The sequence below is a fragment of the Apis cerana genome, linkage group LG5, assembly GCF_029169275.1.
Source record: "Apis cerana isolate GH-2021 linkage group LG5, AcerK_1.0, whole genome shotgun sequence".
NCBI classification, from domain to species: Eukaryota; Metazoa; Arthropoda; class Insecta; order Hymenoptera; family Apidae; genus Apis; species Apis cerana.
The window spans coordinates 10,293,136-10,311,569 of NC_083856.1; the positions used below are offsets into that span (position 1 = coordinate 10,293,136).

General features: G+C 38.5%; 1 protein-coding gene and 1 long non-coding RNA gene across 15 annotated transcripts in view; one reads left to right on the forward strand and one right to left on the reverse strand.

The window, feature by feature from the left end:
- Positions 1-640: 640 nt before the first annotated feature.
- LOC107995596 (uncharacterized) overlaps positions 641-18,434 on the reverse strand; it is a 162,841-nt gene continuing 145,047 nt past the window's right edge. For 6 of the 7 annotated variants that reach the window (XM_062075129.1, XM_062075132.1, XM_062075128.1 and 3 more), the window contains one exon: positions 641-3,298. The gene's annotated coding sequence lies outside the window, so the exon portion shown is untranslated. Of the gene's footprint in view, positions 3,299-3,566; positions 9,260-18,434 lie in introns of all 7 variants that reach the window. The other variant, XR_009829748.1, reaches the window with a different exon arrangement.
- LOC133666106 (uncharacterized) lies at positions 11,758-17,619 on the forward strand. Of its 8 annotated transcripts, none has more exons than XR_009829753.1 (6): positions 11,759-11,900; positions 12,333-12,645; positions 12,715-13,759; positions 14,815-15,081; positions 15,184-16,831; positions 16,938-17,619. It is a non-coding gene; the product is annotated as an uncharacterized LOC133666106 (long non-coding RNA). The 8 variants fall into 8 exon arrangements; XR_009829749.1 differs by having other exon boundaries at positions 11,761-11,900; positions 12,715-13,605; positions 13,679-13,759; positions 14,016-16,831; XR_009829755.1 differs by having other exon boundaries at positions 11,772-11,908; positions 14,815-16,831.

The window sequence follows — 18,434 nt, forward strand, 5'->3', positions numbered from 1 at the left end:
AGCGCCATCTCCAGAGTGCCGCAAATGAAACTCATAAAGAAAGGACAGAAAATAGGGGGAAAAGGATAAAAATAGAATAAGAATTAACTATCAGCGCCATCTCTAGAGTTCTAAAGACATTATTTTAAAAGAAAAAAGAACTACGTTTCTAGGAATATTCGAGAGATGGCGCTAATTTTTAATTCTTGTTCTAATTTATTCTACGTTTAAGAAATCTTTAGTACTCAAGAGATGGCGCTAAAGATTAATTCTTACTTTATTTCCATCCTTCTCTTACTATTTTCTATCCTTTCTTTAAAAGTTTTGTTTGCGGCACTCTGGAGATGGCGCTGATTTCAATATTTTTATCTTATCTCTGTCCTTCTTCTAATATTTGTTCTCTTTGTCTATGCTCAGTCAGCGCATGGTATTTTTGCATATAAAATCTAGAATGTCAATTAAACATTCTTTTATCGTTTCAAAATTACAATGCGCACTAAATTCTTGATAAATTAACTTTTCTATCGCAAAAAGTTTATATATATTTGTATATATATTTGAAATATAAATTCTTCTATGTAATATAAGAAAGTATTGTCAGTGAACGTGTTCTCTACGTATTCTCCAAAAAGAAAAATAATGAAAGAAACACAGAATCGAGTTTGATTTCATTGTCACTTTTATTGAAACACTCTTTAGGGTATACAAGCTATTCTAGATAAGCATTAAGGAAAGTATAAAAAAAAAAAAAAGAAAACATTGAACAACTGCTTACGAAATCACAAAGTGGATGTCTGTTCTTATTATCGATAAAACGTATCATTCGAACAGGTGCATTCGAAGGCACAACGATCCTCGACCCTTACGCATCGAGTATTTCGCCATGAAAACACGAACAATATAATGAAAATCGACGCACCATCTCAGTATCGTCGTAGTGAAACATCGTTTCACATTGATCAAGCACAACGTGAAAATATGGACAATGATACATCCAATGCCCTATAAAAAAAAAAAACTAACCTTAAAGAAGAAAGAATGCAAAGTAAAGGAGGACAGAGATATGGGATAAGTTGCAATATAGGGATATTTACGCGATGAATTGGTAGCATCGCAATCTGTTCTCCTGGCAAAATCTCGGCGAACGTCGACATACGAAATATTCATTCTTTATTCACGAACAATTATAACGCACAGAGTTCCATCGTAAAGGGGACCGAGTGCCTTCTTACTCGTATTCATTACGCAAAATAGAATGTTTATCATGAGAATCCAAAATCTACATCTTCTTAACATTATAACTAGGGAAACTTATGTTACAGAGAACTGTAAGAAATATTATCGACATACGGATTAAAACGTATTCTTATCATAAATCTTCTTATCTCTCATATCATCATTTGAATCGAACTCTTCGATACTATTTTGCTCCGCCTCCAAAATCGAAGCGGCAATGGTCTTGGCGGTATATTTAAATCGTATAAATGTATCTCTTTTCTCGCTTGATTTTCTTTTAGATTCACAAACTCCATTATTATTGCTATTCTTACAAACGATGTTTGTAACTACATTCGTATTATTTATTTATTTTCACTGATTACTTATCGTTCGCAAAATTTCATCGATGGGAAAAAAGGATAAAAGTGAAACAGAGTTTTTTGAAAAGAATATAGAGAAACATTGTAAAACTTTAGCTAATCTATCATACGCTTAAAACCTACTTAAATAATAATCACAAAAGACCAAAGTCCAGAGCGCTGGGTCTGGCCAGGACTGTTAACCGACAGATTTCGATACTTAATTTCCGATAAAGAATTCGTTAAGCAGTTCTTTTGCGCAATTGTCGGGTGTCACAGGCCTTTGACGATTTCGTTTAGAGTACTGGACGCAAAAATGTAAGTACGTACCGACTAACAACAGATCGTAGAGCAAATTCATTGCACATTCGAATTTTTACTCGGTGATCGACCGAGGTTAAAAAAATCAAAGTCAAAAGAATAATTTGTTAATATTTCATCGGTCTCTGTGAATAACAAGTAGAATGTTCGCCGAACTTCAAGACGTAGCTGTGACAAACGATTGGCAATTTGTCAACTTCTCGAAAGGCGAATATTCATCAGAAAGAAACTTCCTTTCAACGAAGAAGGGAAGAAAAAGAAACGATAAATTCGTTACATCTGTGTCCAGTGTGTCGACGATTATCGTCACGGAATATAATCACTTCCGGTACCGGAAACCATCGCGATGAAAAAAAAAAAAAAATAACAAACAAAAAAGAGATAAAGAAATAAATGCCTAGCAATTAACTCGAAGATACTCCGATAGTAAAATATTATGCAACTTACATACTTAATTGGCCTTAAACGTAAAATAGTAAAGTATAAAGATATGACTTAAGTACAACCACAAGAAGTTGGTCATTATTATGGCATTTATAATCCTTAACTACGCTTCCTATTAGATTAACTAACGGCGCGTGTTAGCACGTATCTTTCTGCTAATGATTGTGTCCGATGATTTTTCGCATTCTCCGCGCTACCGAGTATCGCTTTCAGAATCGTCATCATATTTTCTACCGCTTACTATTTTTTTTTTTTTTTTTTTGAGAAGCGATTTCATTAAATCATCCCTCGTACATTGGTTTCATCGATCGATGGACCATTTTGAATTTGCTCGTTCATTCTCGTTTCGAAAATAACGCTGCTCTTGTTATCTTGTATGAATTTTCCTCCAGTTTTTCGTGATCCATTAGAAAAATGTTTCGAGCGTTTCGAAGCTTATAAAAAAAAAAAAGGATTTGAAGATCATTTGTGCAAAATTTTCTTTTTCATCGTCTTTCATCGTTTACTTTTTAGCTTAATCAAGCTAGAAAAACTCGGATTTGAGATTTTTCTCAATGGATCACGAATTGTGAGCGTTGTCTTCCGACTTCCACTTCGGTTCCTTCGAGTAACCTCATCCAGTAAGCGTCGTCTTCAAGTTGAATCCAAAGTTTCGATCGAGGATCGTGAAAAGCACGCAGTATCCTGTAGCAGCTCCTCTTCCTCCCTCGTTTTTAACGATCTCTCGCGATCCAATGCGAAAATTGGATATTTCGAAAGGTCATATTTTTTCGATTGGTGGTCGCGGCTGCGATGGATTAAAAAGAAGAAGAAGAAAAAAAAAGGAGGACAAATGGTGGGATCTTCGACGGATCTTGGATCCGTCCCTCCGTCCTTGCTTGAACTACGAGTTTTTGATTAATCGAAGACATCTCGGAGATCCTCGACGCCCCATCCGGACCGCTCTTTGCCTTCTTTAGTCCTTCGTCGGTTCGAATCTGAAATCGAAAATCGTTCGTATCATTAATTACATATATATACATATATTCTTCTCGAACCAAATATCGATTAAAAACGATATACATACTTAATATCTCATTCTACGACACGAAGAAAAAAAATAGATTTCGACAAAAAAAAGATTAAATATAATCGAACAAATAAATATAAAGTAACAAGATATATAAAAGTAAAAAAAAAGAAAAAATTCTGTTCCACCGATCCTCTCCTCAAATCTGAAAACCAGTTCAAACAGATCTCCCTTACATCCAACCACTTCTCAAGCTCGTTTGCTACTTTCCTTCCACTCCTCGCATCGAAGCAAGGAATCGTGTTAGGTTAGATCGGCAAAGAGCCGTGTCCAAGAGCATGAAGATCTCGGCTACCACCTCGCGCCGGTTTCTCGTGGTAATCGGGGAAAAGGAGAACGATTCTTGGCGGTCGAACGAGCAGCCCCGATAATCGACCCTCCGAGCGTACCAATAATTTGACGTAATTTAATAAACGCGACCCTCGCGTTCGTCGTACGTGCGCCGGGTCGCGCGACTATCATTACCGACAGTTTGATCGTATCTGGCCAGTGCGTAATGACGATGCACCCAGAGTCCACGCCAGGCCGGTGTGCACCAGTGCACGATCATCGGTCATGCAAATTGCCGATGGAGAATCTCGCGGCCTGCCCCTCCGCCATGCCGTCCATTCTTGCGCGGTTCTACTCTTTCACGTGGGAAACAATGTATTGCTGGGGAATTCCTAGAGAATTCGCAGATGGCGCTGATTCCCGGCCCTGGTTGAAAATGAAGCTTAATAAACGGGGGACGCTAATATATTTCACAGTTGAAAGTATCGAGAGTTGTTATAATAATTTTAGGGGCCCGATAACTGGGGGTGTAAAATATATTTTGAGAGTGAAAGATCGTCGAGAGGTATCGAGATGTGTGGAGTGAAGATGAGTGGATCGCGAGAGTTATTAAAATAATTCTGGGGAATTGTGAGATAACGATGAGAATATATTAAAGGGAGTTAAAAGTTGTTTTGCTAAGGAGAACGGGTTTCCTCGAAGGTTATTAAAGTAATTCTACAGGTTGATAACTGAAAGGGTATGTTCGAGGAATAAAACTCTGGAAAGTTTACTTTCATTATCGAAACGGGATTCGGGAGTGCGAATCTTTTTTTCATTCTAAGAGACGATTCGAATTGCGGTTAAGTAGATTCGTATAAATTTTTACTTTGCTCGGTTATCCTTTTTCTATGTTTCTTTAATCAATCCTTAAGAGAGGATTTTACTCGAACTTTCTCGAATTTTTCACTCTGACGTTCATATTCTACCGCCACTCGTATATTGCCGCGCACCAATCGGCTACCGCGATGGCCACAGGCCGACTCGTTCGTAATTTCCCTTGGTGCCATAATAAACGGCCAGACGGACACACCAACTATCCCCATACTACTCGCTCGTCCGTTCATATACACGCGTCGTGGAGATGCTTGTATACTATGGTTTGCGGCGCTTTACGCTCCGTTTGAAATTCAATTGAAACATCAAGAATTTTAATGGCGGTCGTGGCGTTAAAACGATCGCTTTATTATCGACCGAGGATGACGATCGAATTAATAATGAATTACGACGATTCCTTTTTGCGAATGTGGATCGTTATCGGAATGATTCATGTCGAGGCGAGAAAGCCTAGAAAAGAGATGAGAGATTCGTTCACGGTCATTCGTATTATTTATCCGATAACGAACGAGAAGAAGCGCAAGTTACCGTACCGACTGTGCAATGTCTTTATTGACGCCGTTTTATAGAACTAGTAATTAAAATCTCTCGTTTATTGCCATGTAATACCAGAGGCGCCTAGAGGTTTCCTCTTACCCAACCCACGCAACTGGAATTATTTATAATGTGAAAATATCGACAAATATTTTTTATATATAAGTCTAATCGAAAAAACGTTAACAAGAGAATAGATTAATGCACACACTTGGAGTTTCGATTTTTCTCCTTGAATTTTCTTCGAATCGACCAATACCACAGCACGCCCTCGCTATCGTCGTCGTTTCATTCTCGCCCATCGCCTCCAACGTCTCTCGGTTTCTAGAGACGGAGAATACACTGGGAAGAGTTACGAGCCTTCAGACTGATTATTAAGCCCCGAAGATTTAAAGCGCCGCTTTGTATACCTGGCTGGCGCGGCGAACGAAATTCATTTAGCGATCGAACAACTGCGACGAGCTCGACGTTTTAATCAATCAAACGGGTCAATAGCATCTCTCTCCTCCTTCGTCCATTCTCCTCCATCTCTCGAATCTCCGTTATCTTCCATTCAACGAGGAATCATTCCGGTCTCAAAAAAAAAAATAAATAAATAAATAAAAATAAAAAATAAATAAAAATAAAAATAAAATAAAATAAGATTGGTTTCGATACAAAGAGAGAGCGTACACGTTTCTCCACTTTTATTTTTCATGCTCCCTGTATAACAAACACGTTTCGTCAGTGGTTGCAATTTAAACGAGCGAAGTTTAAACAACGTTTATCCTCGACAAACCGAGGCAATAAATCTTATCAGATGGAAACGATAGTACGCGATTTGATTGTCCACGAGAGAGGGACTAATAGAGCGGTGTGCGTAGAAAAGAAGCAAGACAAAGGGTATAGGGACTGAAGGTCGCCGGTTCGCGAAACGGCAATTCGAACGAATCGATAAATCTTGCGGTGGCTATATCGATGCCGCCCCTATGTACAATGTTGTCGGTTGCGGTATATTTGCAAATTATTTATCACTCGGGACGGTACGCGGCAATTACAAGAGCCGAAGTTGAGCCACGATAACCGTGCGAAATTCATGCGGTCGAGGTCTTACCATAGCTATTAATAATCGTAAACGATCATTAATTTTATGCTCGATGTTAAATCGAAACTGTCCATTTTTCTTTTATACCTTTTTTTCTCTGTCGAAGGCGGACGGAAGAGGAGGATTGCGTCGGTTTTGGCTGCGCGATGAAAAATAACGCGGTTTGAAAATATCGAGAATTTTCTAAGTGAATTCTTTTCGCTGCGTCTGAAGGATCGCGAAGGGGATTCCAAGGAAAGTTTGAACTACAGTTCCAAGAATTTCTTTTCAACGGGATATTTTCGTCGAGAGTGAAAAGAAACTGAGTTTTGCAGCTTTCGCGGTCTTTTATTGCAAGAAGGTCACGACGTCGTGTGAATGACACGAGCTGCCGAGCGTGGTACGCCACACGTTGGAACAAAAACCCTTCTGCGTCGTGCGTGCCCGCACAATGGACGTGCATACGTTTATTTTTTTTTCTGCGACTATGTTGCTACCACGGCCTGTAACGAAAAGAAAATTACACCTTACGAGTTCGTCGAAAGGTAATTTGAAATTGGCACGAGTTTCAGAAACAACTTGGAATCATTAATTCCAACGTTCCGATATTTTCTTTTACGCCACGCGTATCGCCCTGTAACGAAAAGAAAATTGTATCCCGCGATTCTTGTTCGTCTCGTTGCGTGCAAGAAAGAGAATTAATTTAAGAGAGCGAAACGCAATTTTCGAAATAATTTAATTTCTGAATCGCAATTTTTATATATACAATTTTCTAATTTCGCGCGTGTATTTCAACAGGAATTTAAACAAATAATTTCCAAGAAGGTTTCTCGTTGTTATGTTAGAAGGAACGTTTGCTCAGTGCACGTGTACTTTTCGCAAAGGTCGGTGCCGCGAGCCGGCCATCCGTGTGCAGAGGTCACCGACCCGGACCCCTTTGCCGGCCCAGGATTCGCCAAGGGGGCCCAAGTGCCGGGCTAAACTTTCGGTAATGAACCCATTGTTGTATCTGCCACCGTTTATCATGCTGAAGACGCGCCAACCAAACTTCCTCCGTCCACAGAATCTCGCTGAATCAAGCCCCGTGGATTTACTTCGAGCATCCCGCGTGATCGTGCGATAAAAAAAAATTGAAATGAAAAATATATTTCGCGCGATATTTTACATGAAAATGTAGAAGAGAATCCTTTAATCCTTATTCTCAAAACTGATTCTCAAAATCTAAAGATTTGTTCGATACTTTTTTTTCTATCTCTCTACATTCTAAAATTATAATTTTGAATGTTTAACGAATCAGAAATTTAACGATGTGGATTTTCTTAAAAATTAAATGCAGATCTACATAGAGTGTTGATATATTCATGGAATAATTTTGAAAGCTCGATTCTACGGAGTCTAAGTAGAATATTTATGCATTTATAAAAAATTTACAGAACACACGATATGCAAAAAAGAAAAAATAAAATATTCAAAGTGTAATATTTATTATGATATTTGAATAATCATATTTGTGAAAGTTTTATTTCACACAAAACCAAATTATATTTTTATAAACAAATTTTGTATCTATCTTAGATCTTACAATTTTACAAAATAACTCAAACCGTGAAAATTTCTCACATTTTCGTGATTTTATAATTTTTGTCAAAATATTTTACTTTTATTTTCAAGTAATTCCTCTGCCTCTGCCTTCCCTTTATCTTTACATTGTTCTCGATTTTCAAACCGTCGCCTTTGGGATGCGACGAATCCTCGAAACATTTTCAAGATTGCAACAGAAAAGAATTTAGAGGAAGGGAACGTTTGAAAGATTTCGAAAACAAAGAACGGTTAGAGTGGCCCGTTTCCGTTGGGGCAGCTGCGGCCCATGTACAGCAGGCTTCATAAAGGAGGCACCTTTATTGGCAGTCGACGTCGTCGCGTGGCTACAAAGAAGGCACGGTGCAATCGAGCCTTGAAGAAAAAAGAAAAAATTCGGTCCCGCCATTGTCCCAGTGCTGAAATGCCCTTACGCTCCGTGTATGAATATGACTATGATGATACCCGCAGCGTGGGTCGCTTTGTTCCTCCTCGTCGCTCTGTCTTACCCCGCAATGGCGTAGGATTCGCGTGTCTACCGCGAAAATTGATCGCAGCTGACGCTTTTTCCCGTTTAACGAATCTTTTAAACGTATCCTCTTTGTCATCACCTCCTATCGATTCCCATACGGGAAGCACAATAGGAATTTTTATATCGAGATCGTGGTTGCAAAATTTGATAATAATTTTACACAATTATTTTAAATCGATTCAAAAAAATTGTTCTAGATATAAAATTCTTTCGAAAGAAGAACCCGAAGGAATTTTGTTTCGAAGAAAATTATCGAAATCGAGGACGACATATATATATATATATATTTCGAGATAAAATTTGATGCGAACGTAAAATCGAAGAAAATTTCTGGAACGGCGGTGCCTCAAAATTTGCACAGTGAGAAATATCCTCGACAAATTCCTAAAGCTACGAGACTACAAGCTCGAAATAGCTTAGAGGAGAGGAGGCTCAAATTCCAGACAGGCAAATGTCGGCCAGTGAAATTTGCACGTCCCACCTCTGGGGAGTAACGCTTGAAGAACGATTCGTGGTTCAACGACCGATCGTTTGCGAAGCCCTTCAAGCCTGGCAGCCAGTCGGACGTCGTATCTTAGCCACGATCGTCTCTCGAAGGAAACACTTCGCTTTGGGATTCGCTTTGCACCGAACACGCAGCTTTCTTCACCGGTAACCCTGGCGTTCATCTTTCTTCATCTCCCTTTTTCTTGTTCACCAATAACGTTGAAACCCGGGGATATTTCCCCATGGGACGTTGTCGGTTCTCATAAAGATAGGTCTTAACGTAATATCGCTTGTGTAAACTGGCGTAAACTAGCGTAAACGAGCGTGACGCGATTGCCAAGCAAAGTGGTTCCCCCTACTCGATCCCTCGCCGCGTCCTCTTTGGCCATTTTGGTGAACTGTCGCGCGTGCCGCCTCTCGACACGTTGAAAATTAGATTTTCTTCAAAATTGTGCGATATCAGTGTCAATTCAAAGTAAAATTTGACGAATTGCAATTCTCTTCAAGATTGAAAGTTAAATCTTCTTTGGCTGTGGACAGATGAATGAATTTAGGTGTAAATCAAATGGAAATAAAATTTGACGGAGAATTCAGAATTAGAATTTTTTGGAAGTTGTATCAAGTTTTATTCACATTGAATATGAAGAGTCGAGTAAATAATTTTAGCGGAGTAAAAATTTCTCCTCTTTCGAGGAATAGTTAAATAAATTTAAATGTGAATTAAGCAAGAATGAAAAACCTGGCAAGTTAAAAAATAATGAAATTATTCGAGGATTCTCGAAGAGAAACGATGATGTAGTTAGCAAGTAGATGGTTAATATGGGTAATTGCAGTTTTTCGCAAAGTTTTTCTGTCGTGACCGACCATAACGAGCAAAATAAAGGAGCACGGTGAGAATATTCCGCATTTGCAGTGTCTGGAACGAGTTAGCTCGTGGCCACGGCCTTGTTTCCCGATCAGAGGTCATACAGGAAGTCCTTTTGCAGAGTTCATACCCATAAGTTACCTCCTCGGCCTTTGTCGCGGTCTCATGTACCGTTCTCCACCATGTTATGCTACTCACCCGTACTAATACGTTGATCTTAGTTAAATCTTGTCCGCTTATCGAGAATGAAATTCGTGGGAAGAGTGTAGCCTGGAGAGGCTCGGCCATGTGGAAAAATCGAGCTGTAAAATCTTTCTTTCCTGTTCGAAACTATGCTTGGTGCCCTTGGAACCTGTATATATATATATATTTGCTCGTAAAAAAATTCTGAAGCTAATTCTGAAGAATCAACAAGATCGACTTTTACAATTTTACAATTCACAAATTAAAAATTGTCAAAAAAAATTCATATTTTCATATTACTTACTTTCAGTCTATACAATCTTTGGAAAAAGTTAAACAAGTTTCATATTTGCAACAATTTAGCGATACAGATGGCAAAAATGATAAAAGTGAGTATTCTGCTACACCGAGTTGGTACTTTTATTCGAGAGGAATTCTAATCGTGATATGTATTTACACACGGAAAAGTTGCTGGTAGAAGGCTCATCGCCATTCCAATAAAACCGATAAATTCAAATCAGGAGGAAGGAGCAAATACGTTGCGAAGCCGTGTAACGGTAACGAGTCGCGAGCCCAGAGGTGTTCAAAGGGACATTCAAAGTAGATCCAGGTTGTCGAAGGGGGAAAATGTAACAACAAATGGTATGGAACGAAAGAGCCCAACTGCACGGCACGTGCACGTAGGCGAGTATCCAACTATCTTTCGAGCACACGTCGATCGTGCCTTTGCTCCTCGAACTGCACAAGCTGTACAAAAGCGTATTGTTGCAATCGACCGACCCAGATCGCTCGGTTTGTCTCCTGTCCACCGTGAAAAACCCCGAATTCCAACAATCTCGATTGTATTTGATTTCTTTTCCCCTGTGATCAAACATTGGAAGACTTAAATCAGTGCTTCTCAACGTTATTTGAATCATGATTTATTTCTACAGTTCATAATTTTGAATATGTATAATAGTATATCTTTAAAGAATTTGAACATGAATATTAGTTAATCAAGTTTCGAAAATTGCTCTCTTATGTCGCCTCATAAGAAAATATAGAAAATATAGATAAATGGAATAATGAATAAGGAAGAATACCTTTAAAATTTGTATATCCAAATTTGAAACATTTTGTATGCAGATATCACATTTAGCGTAACCATTATTTTTCTTTCTTTTCTTTTTAAGATATTGTAATTTCATTCTGTCATTATCTTTTTGGATAAATTCTTTTTTCTACACAATTAACCCTTTGTCATTATCTCTTTCCTTCGATGACAGATCCCGACAAAATACAAGTCTTGAATACTTCTCGAAATAAATGATAACGAATCATTATGCACATCATTATGTAATACAATCAACCAACAAGCAACGATACAATTAACACTAGGATCTTTTAAATTACATATATAACTGTAGAATTTTCTATATCTATGATATTCATTTTATATAAATTATAGTAATTATATTTCATTCCACTTTGTAACTTCTACTTTCAAACCTCTCAAAATCTTCTAGAAGAGAATAACAAGATGGCGAACGTTTATCGATGAAAATCGTCACGTATCGATTGCGTAGTTCGATTCGATCTCGAATGATGAAATTTTCGAATATATCTTCGCACGGTGGGTAATTATTATCGTAACGGATCAAGCACGGTATCGATCGGTATTAATTAACCGGCGCGCACTTTCACTCGGTGACCTTTATAATCGACTGAGCGCAATAGACGACCAGCACAATTTATCATTGTCGCCCGGAGAAAACTTAATTGGCGCCGGTGCAACGTATATCCCTAATTGATTTCGAGCCATCACGCTCCTCTAAGGCTCCTATAGTTGCGTAACCAGCTCAATCGCGATTCTTCGTGATTTCCGCAGGTGTTGCGGTCAACGTCTGTTTTGCGGCAACGGATAACGAAGAAGATACACGTCCAAATAGATACCGATAGAAGGTATCAGAAAGTATTTGCATCACTTTGTACTTCTTCTTTTGGCGCTCGTGTACCGATTAGCCTAGCGTTTAAAAGCACATCATGATCTTGATATAAAAAGTTAATTTCTTTGGTGTAAAAAGGAAATGATATGCACGAACTTAAGTGTGTGTTGTTCTTTTGTGTGAGGAAATTGTTAAATGGTAATAAGGTGAATTTTTCGAAGTAATAGAATAGAGTAGAATACTTGAGAAGATGCACAAGCTTGAAAGTGTGGTTATGTTTTTCGGTTATAAGAAATATCGTTGAACGGTTTTTGAGTTAGAATGGACATTATTGAATGATTAGAAAATTAAAAAGATGTATAAATAATCTATATATGTAGTATCTTTTGACAATGAAAGAGGTTATTAAATCTCTTATTAAGTGTTTGAGAAGATCTTTGATATATAGTTCTTTTTGATGAAAGATTATTAAACGATACTTGAGAGCATGAATTTTTTTAATTAGTGGAATATTGATTGTTGGATATATCCGTGATGAGATGGTGGAATATATGTATTTGGTTTTGCAACTGATCAACGTAATTGATAATTCGTTTCTCGAATCAACGGGTTCGAATCGTTTATTTTCAGGATGGCGCGAGCAGTCAAAGGTCTCTGCACGATTTGCATTGCCACGCAATTGCGAGGGACTCGCGTATTTGCAAATATAATTGCACCGGTTCGATACGCGAGCTTTTTCACCCGGGCTGACCTCGATCGCATATAGGATTATTACAGTGATTCCTCGATCGAGGTAATTAATTCCGTTCTGTTCGACGATATCTTGGAAAACGGTTCTTGGTGGTCGATGCTTTCGTGAAGAGAATAATTCGATTCTTTGAAGATCGATTTTGAATTACAATTATGAGAAGATTACTGATGCCAATTGCTACAAACGACACAAGTAAAACATATTTCTCTGCCTTTGAATTAAACTTTCATCTTTTTAATTTTATTCGTTATAATATTTTAGGTACACGAATCAAGAAACTCTTTATCATAAGAACAACTATCTTATTCGCAGCTGAAGAATTAACCTTGATCTATTCTACATAGATACAGTAGGATCGAAGTTGGAGAAATTAGCAAAACCGTTTCTCATCGATCACGATATTCAATTATCTACACCATGTACATGTTGCCATTATCTCGAACATGGTTGAAACACGAGTTACACGATGGTGTACAAATTCGAAACGGCAGTCCGGCATTGAGGTAGTCGGACCACCCTGTACATAAATAGAAGGAGGCACTACGACGTACGAGCGGTCCGTCCGAGTTTCTACGTTCTCCAGAGCGGCGAAGGTCACAGTTAATCGACCGCGAGATACATAGTCACTCTGGTTACAGCGAGAAAAGTAACGACTAGTATAATTGCGGCCCTTCGTTTCCGTTTCGCCAACGTACCGGCAACGCACAATTTCCACCGGCGAAACGATCGAGACTCGAACTATCGTTTTCTGTCGAACGTAGATGGAGAGGAAAAAGAATTAAAAAAAAAAGAGGGATGGAAAGAAGAGAAGCCTTCTCTTCGGAGAGTTTTATATTCCAAATACAGTACGATTTTTTATTTTTGTGGATCGAAAATGGAAATTTGTGAATTAGGAAATTCTTGGGTGAAGAAAGAAAATGAAAATAAGAGAAAAGAAAAGAAAAGACCAAAGGATGTCATTCTTAAAATTTCAAAAGAGATTTCTTCGTACGTTTTTCGATCTAAAAGGAATCGAAAGTGGAAACTTGTGAATTGGAAGGATTTGGTTTCGAAGATAGAGAGCAGAGGAAGTTGTTTATTGAAGAGGCGAATGAGGAGGAGGAGACGAGGGAAACGGCACCGTTATCGATACTCATTTCTTCATGGAAAAATGTTCGTCCGTTTTAATACTCAACCGATGCGCGAACCTTACTTAGGGGAAATTAATTTTTAATTCTTAATATAGGGAACATTTTAAGTAAAGAATCAAGTATCTATATCCAAGAAGCTTGAATTTTAAGTATCGTCAACTATATTCGATCTCGAGGTAAAATCTTGATAATATCCTCATATTTTATTATCGTTGCGAATCGTAGACGATAATAATTCTATTTACTTTATTACTATTCAAATATATAATATTATTCCTTTACGGATGAATGCTGTCGCTTCAACAGCATCAAACTTATAATTAAATAAAATTAAATTAAGTTTTACATAAAATGTTCAATTAATAGTAATCATTTTTCATAAAAATATATATATATATTCTTTCTAAAATTCTCCTCGTTTCACGTTTACAGAATATCCCAGATCTATCGAGAATCAAAACTTGAAATAGCACTCGTTCGCAAAGGATTAAACTCTCGATTCCAATATCTTCTTTCAATCCAATTCATTCTCTTACGAAACATCTCTTCACGAAATACTTTACGTCAGAAAATCTCGTAGATCAGCCACGCCAATGTCGAGACGAACGAGCACAATTCCCGTGGCCGGAAAATCGATCACCGTTAGCGCCGTGAACGGCGTTGGTTCGTGAGGCTGAATCGTATGCCTGTGCCGATTCGTATATACGTGAGAGAGGATAACGATAACGGGAGTGCAACGCCTGGGAAAACGAAGCGAGCGTTCGTTCGTCTTCCGTGAGATGCGGAGGCCTGCGACGGTGTAATACAATGTTATTTATTTACCAGCCGAGAGAGTTACCGATTAAAGCGATCCCATGCCCTGCGGCCAATCGCGCTATTCGATGACGATCTCTCTCTCTCTCTCTCTCTCTCTGAATCGGTTCGTAATCGGTTCGCTTAGTTTCTCTATAGTGGCTTTTTTACCGCGATACGGATAGAAACGGAAGCTCGATGAGGCCTATTAATTCGCGTCTAACATGCACTATGCGGTCACGGGAATCTCGAGATTCTAGGCATTCTGATTGCTTTGACTTTTAAACGGCCGTTGTTAAACCGTTTGTCGATCGAATTATCTTTCGATCTGCGACCATTCGCGCGTGACTTTTGATCTAATTTTCGGAATGATTATGATCCTTGGAATTTTTTTTTATCGTACAATAGATTAACTGAAATATTGGTCTTTTATTTTTAGGTGAGATGGGATAATGGAAGATTTAATCGGCCATTACAATGTGAGATCACTCGTACGTGACTTTTGGTCTAATTTTTGGATTCTTGAAAATGATCACGATCCGTGGAATTTCCTTTTTACGCGTGGTGTAATAAATTAACTGGAATCCTTTGAGATAGATAGATCGATAGATCTATTTGATTGATATATTTAATTGACATCAGATATTCGTCACAAACGTTTTCTCAGACGTTACTTTGAACCCGAGGAAAAGGAATAAAATTGATGGTAAGTAAAAAAATATGGCGGATGCGGGGTTCATGCCGGCAATTAACCGCGCGTGACGTTCTCGATATCGAAGCGAGTAAACGGGTTGCTAATGTTCCGTAGGATTTTTATGATCACGCAAATAGTTTACGAGGCTCTCGTGCCCCGGTATCGAGGCACGTTCGAGCGAATCGCGTTGCCGCAATGCACCTAGCTCGGATTCGCTCTCACGCGGCGCGCTTACTCGCCTGGAAAATTATCCAGTAACCCAGTGACACTGTGAGAAGTGGCGGAACCTTTCGTCAATCGCTGCATGTCGATACGTGACGCCCCCATTCCTTTCTCAAGTTTCTCGAGATTATAGAGAGGTTCTTTGTCAAAAGTTCTTTGTCGAAAATCCAACGATGCCAAGAACAGCTTTAAGAACAATGGAAAAGAATGTCAAGAAAGAAGAGATTCTTTATGGCCATATGATATGGTTGATATTGAAAAAAAATGAGATTCTTCTTTGAGAAAAGAATTTGCTCTTTTGCGGATGGAATGATAGAAATCCAAATGATGGAAAGGGTATGGAGCATGGTATGAACAATTAAAGAAATGTAAAAGTCAGAAAAATGGAGATCTTTATAAACTTCTGTATGAAGTGTTTGAAAGATGTTAAATATATTACAATTTTTAAATAGATGAAAAAGAAGATACAGAAAAATTCTTTGTTTATGATAATTGTTGATATTCAAAAAAAAGTGAATTTACTTATTCCCTTGCTAATCTCCAAGTATAGAGAGGAGAATAATATTCAAAAAGACGTAGCATAGATAATTAATATAATATTAATAGATAAGGCAATTAAAAGGTGTGGAATGATTGAAGAAAGTGTTTATTACTTGAGGAATACCAGTTATATCCTGACAATGTAATTTTACAACCCATGAAAAATACACTTATACTTTTCTTTTTATATTATTGTCTATTAAAAATTGAAATTAAAGATAGATCAAATTCTTTTCAGGATAATTCTATCCCACACACCTTTCCTGGATAGATAAAGAAATTTGTGGACGCGTAGGAAAGGCGAGAAAAGGAAGAAGATCGGTATTCTACGCGTGTCCCCGGTCACGCCAGCAGATTAAGTTAATACCCTTGAGATCGTATCATTGGCAAACGAGTGTTGCGCGGATGGGAACAACCTGACGAAGGTCTCGCGGCACGGTGTCACTGGGTTACTGGAAAATTTTCCAGACCAGCAATCGCGACACAGGCACAAGCCGTGGCTGCCCGCCGACATTCCATTCACGATCGAACCTTTAACCGCCGTTAATTGAGTCGCAACCGTGTCGAACACGTGTTTCCCTTATTTTAAATTCAATCACCTCGATCTTCGATTAAGACTCGCGCGATCTTTGCATCCAATCATGTTGTCGGAGGACAAAAAAAAAAGAGGAGGTAATCTTGTAGGACAAGAGATGAAAAAAGAAATGAACATGAGTCGCGAAACACTTCCGGAATTACTAATTACAGTGACTGGTTTCCATAACATTTCCATGACAAAGAAAAGATCGATTCACCTTGGTGAAAAGTGTTTTGACCGAGAAAAAGAATGCAAATGAAGTGGCATTAGTCAAGGGTAAGGCCGAACTCTTTGTGGCAACGCGTAAAAATTGCAAGTGAAGTGATACGAGTCAAGGATAAGGTCGACTTCTTTGTGGAAATATGTAAAAATGGCAAATAAAGTGATGCGAGTAAAGGATAAGGTTGACTTCTTTGAAAAGACGTACGTACGCTTTTATTCAAATACATCGAATAAACTCGATTTTTGTTTTCAATCATTATTCCTCATATTTTTCATGACAAATATTTATTTTTAAATTTTTCAACAGATTTCAAAATTCGATCCTCGATCCATCGACTGAGTATATCCCCACTATCCACATCTGCTGTTTTCACCGAAAACAAGAAAGAAACGGAGCGTGAAATCGGAGCGTGAAAGACGAAAGCACGAAAGTTGCATCGAGAGTTCTGTCTAGAGTCGCGTGTTCTCGGGGATCACGTGAATCGTTCCAGAGGTGAAAGAGGACGAGGAGGAGGAGGAGAAGAAAGAAGAGAAAGGAGAGAGGAGAGAGGAGGCACGGGCCCGTCGATATATTAGTTATGCCCGAGGCGAGGTGAGGCGAAGAAGCGGAGGCGAACTCTCCACTGCCAAGGCGGCGCAAGGCGTGGTCTGTCCCTTTACTTTGCCTTCGCCTTCTGCTTTCTTCTGCTATTCCTCTGGCCGTGCTAAACAGGATGTTTCATCAGAAATCGTGGATTTCTTTTTATTTCTTTTTAAAGATTTCTTCTTCATTCGTACTTATAACGAATCGTCTGTAAAAGTTCGTAATGGAAATGCTTCGTAAATATCGATACTTTATGAACACTTTTAGAAATTGTAAAATGAATATGTGCAGATATTTCTGTCGTTCCCCAAAAATTAAAATCACGATTCGAACGATCGAAATTTCTCGATAAAGTATCACGGTGTAAGAATCTTCGAAGTAACTTATAAATATCAATTTTATAGAATAAGATGCGAATATATAGAAGATAAGAATATTGTCTGACGAAAAATCGTAAGTTTAGAGTAAGTTTAGAAAATCGGTTCGAAGCGAAACACCCAGTATAGAAGTAGGTTCGACTGGTTCACCTCCGCGGCTGGCAACAACTAACGAGCAGCTGTCGGTAAGGATCCCGGCGACAATAACCCGTGCATTTTATATGTTCCTTGATCGTGGCTGCATGCATCGATCTCGAGCGTGGTTTTCCTCGCAGATAACCGGCCACTAACTGCTTGTCATTAACGTTATCGATACTCGCCATAACGCGTCTTCACTTTATTTCGAAATAGAAATGGAAAGTTTATCGCTATACAAGTTCAATATTCCCCCTCGTCTCAAAATTTTAATCATTATTCTTTACCCAACAAATTTTTATCTTAACAATTTCGATCCACCTTGAAAAACAACTGTAAATCCGCAAGATGCAGAATAAGACTTTTAATATTCCTTTTTTTAACTTTTGCACATTTCGCACCATTTCACACGTACGTGTCGTTCAACGCTTTAAAAATAATCCCGTTTCTTACGCATCTAAGAGTGGAAACGACAATTTCCACGAAACGACTTCGACTCTCAAAGAAAGAGTCTAACGCTAAACATCGCGTAGACTTTGTAAAAAATTGCACGGTACATATAAGAAGGATGCCTGTTACTTATAAAAAAGCGTGGCTGTCACAACAATTGGAAGCATCAGCAAGCAGGAATAATTGCCGCCGACAGCGGAGGCAGCCGTCACGGTCAAAGTCGGCGCCGAAACCTTGAGGCCTCGACATCCGGTCGAAG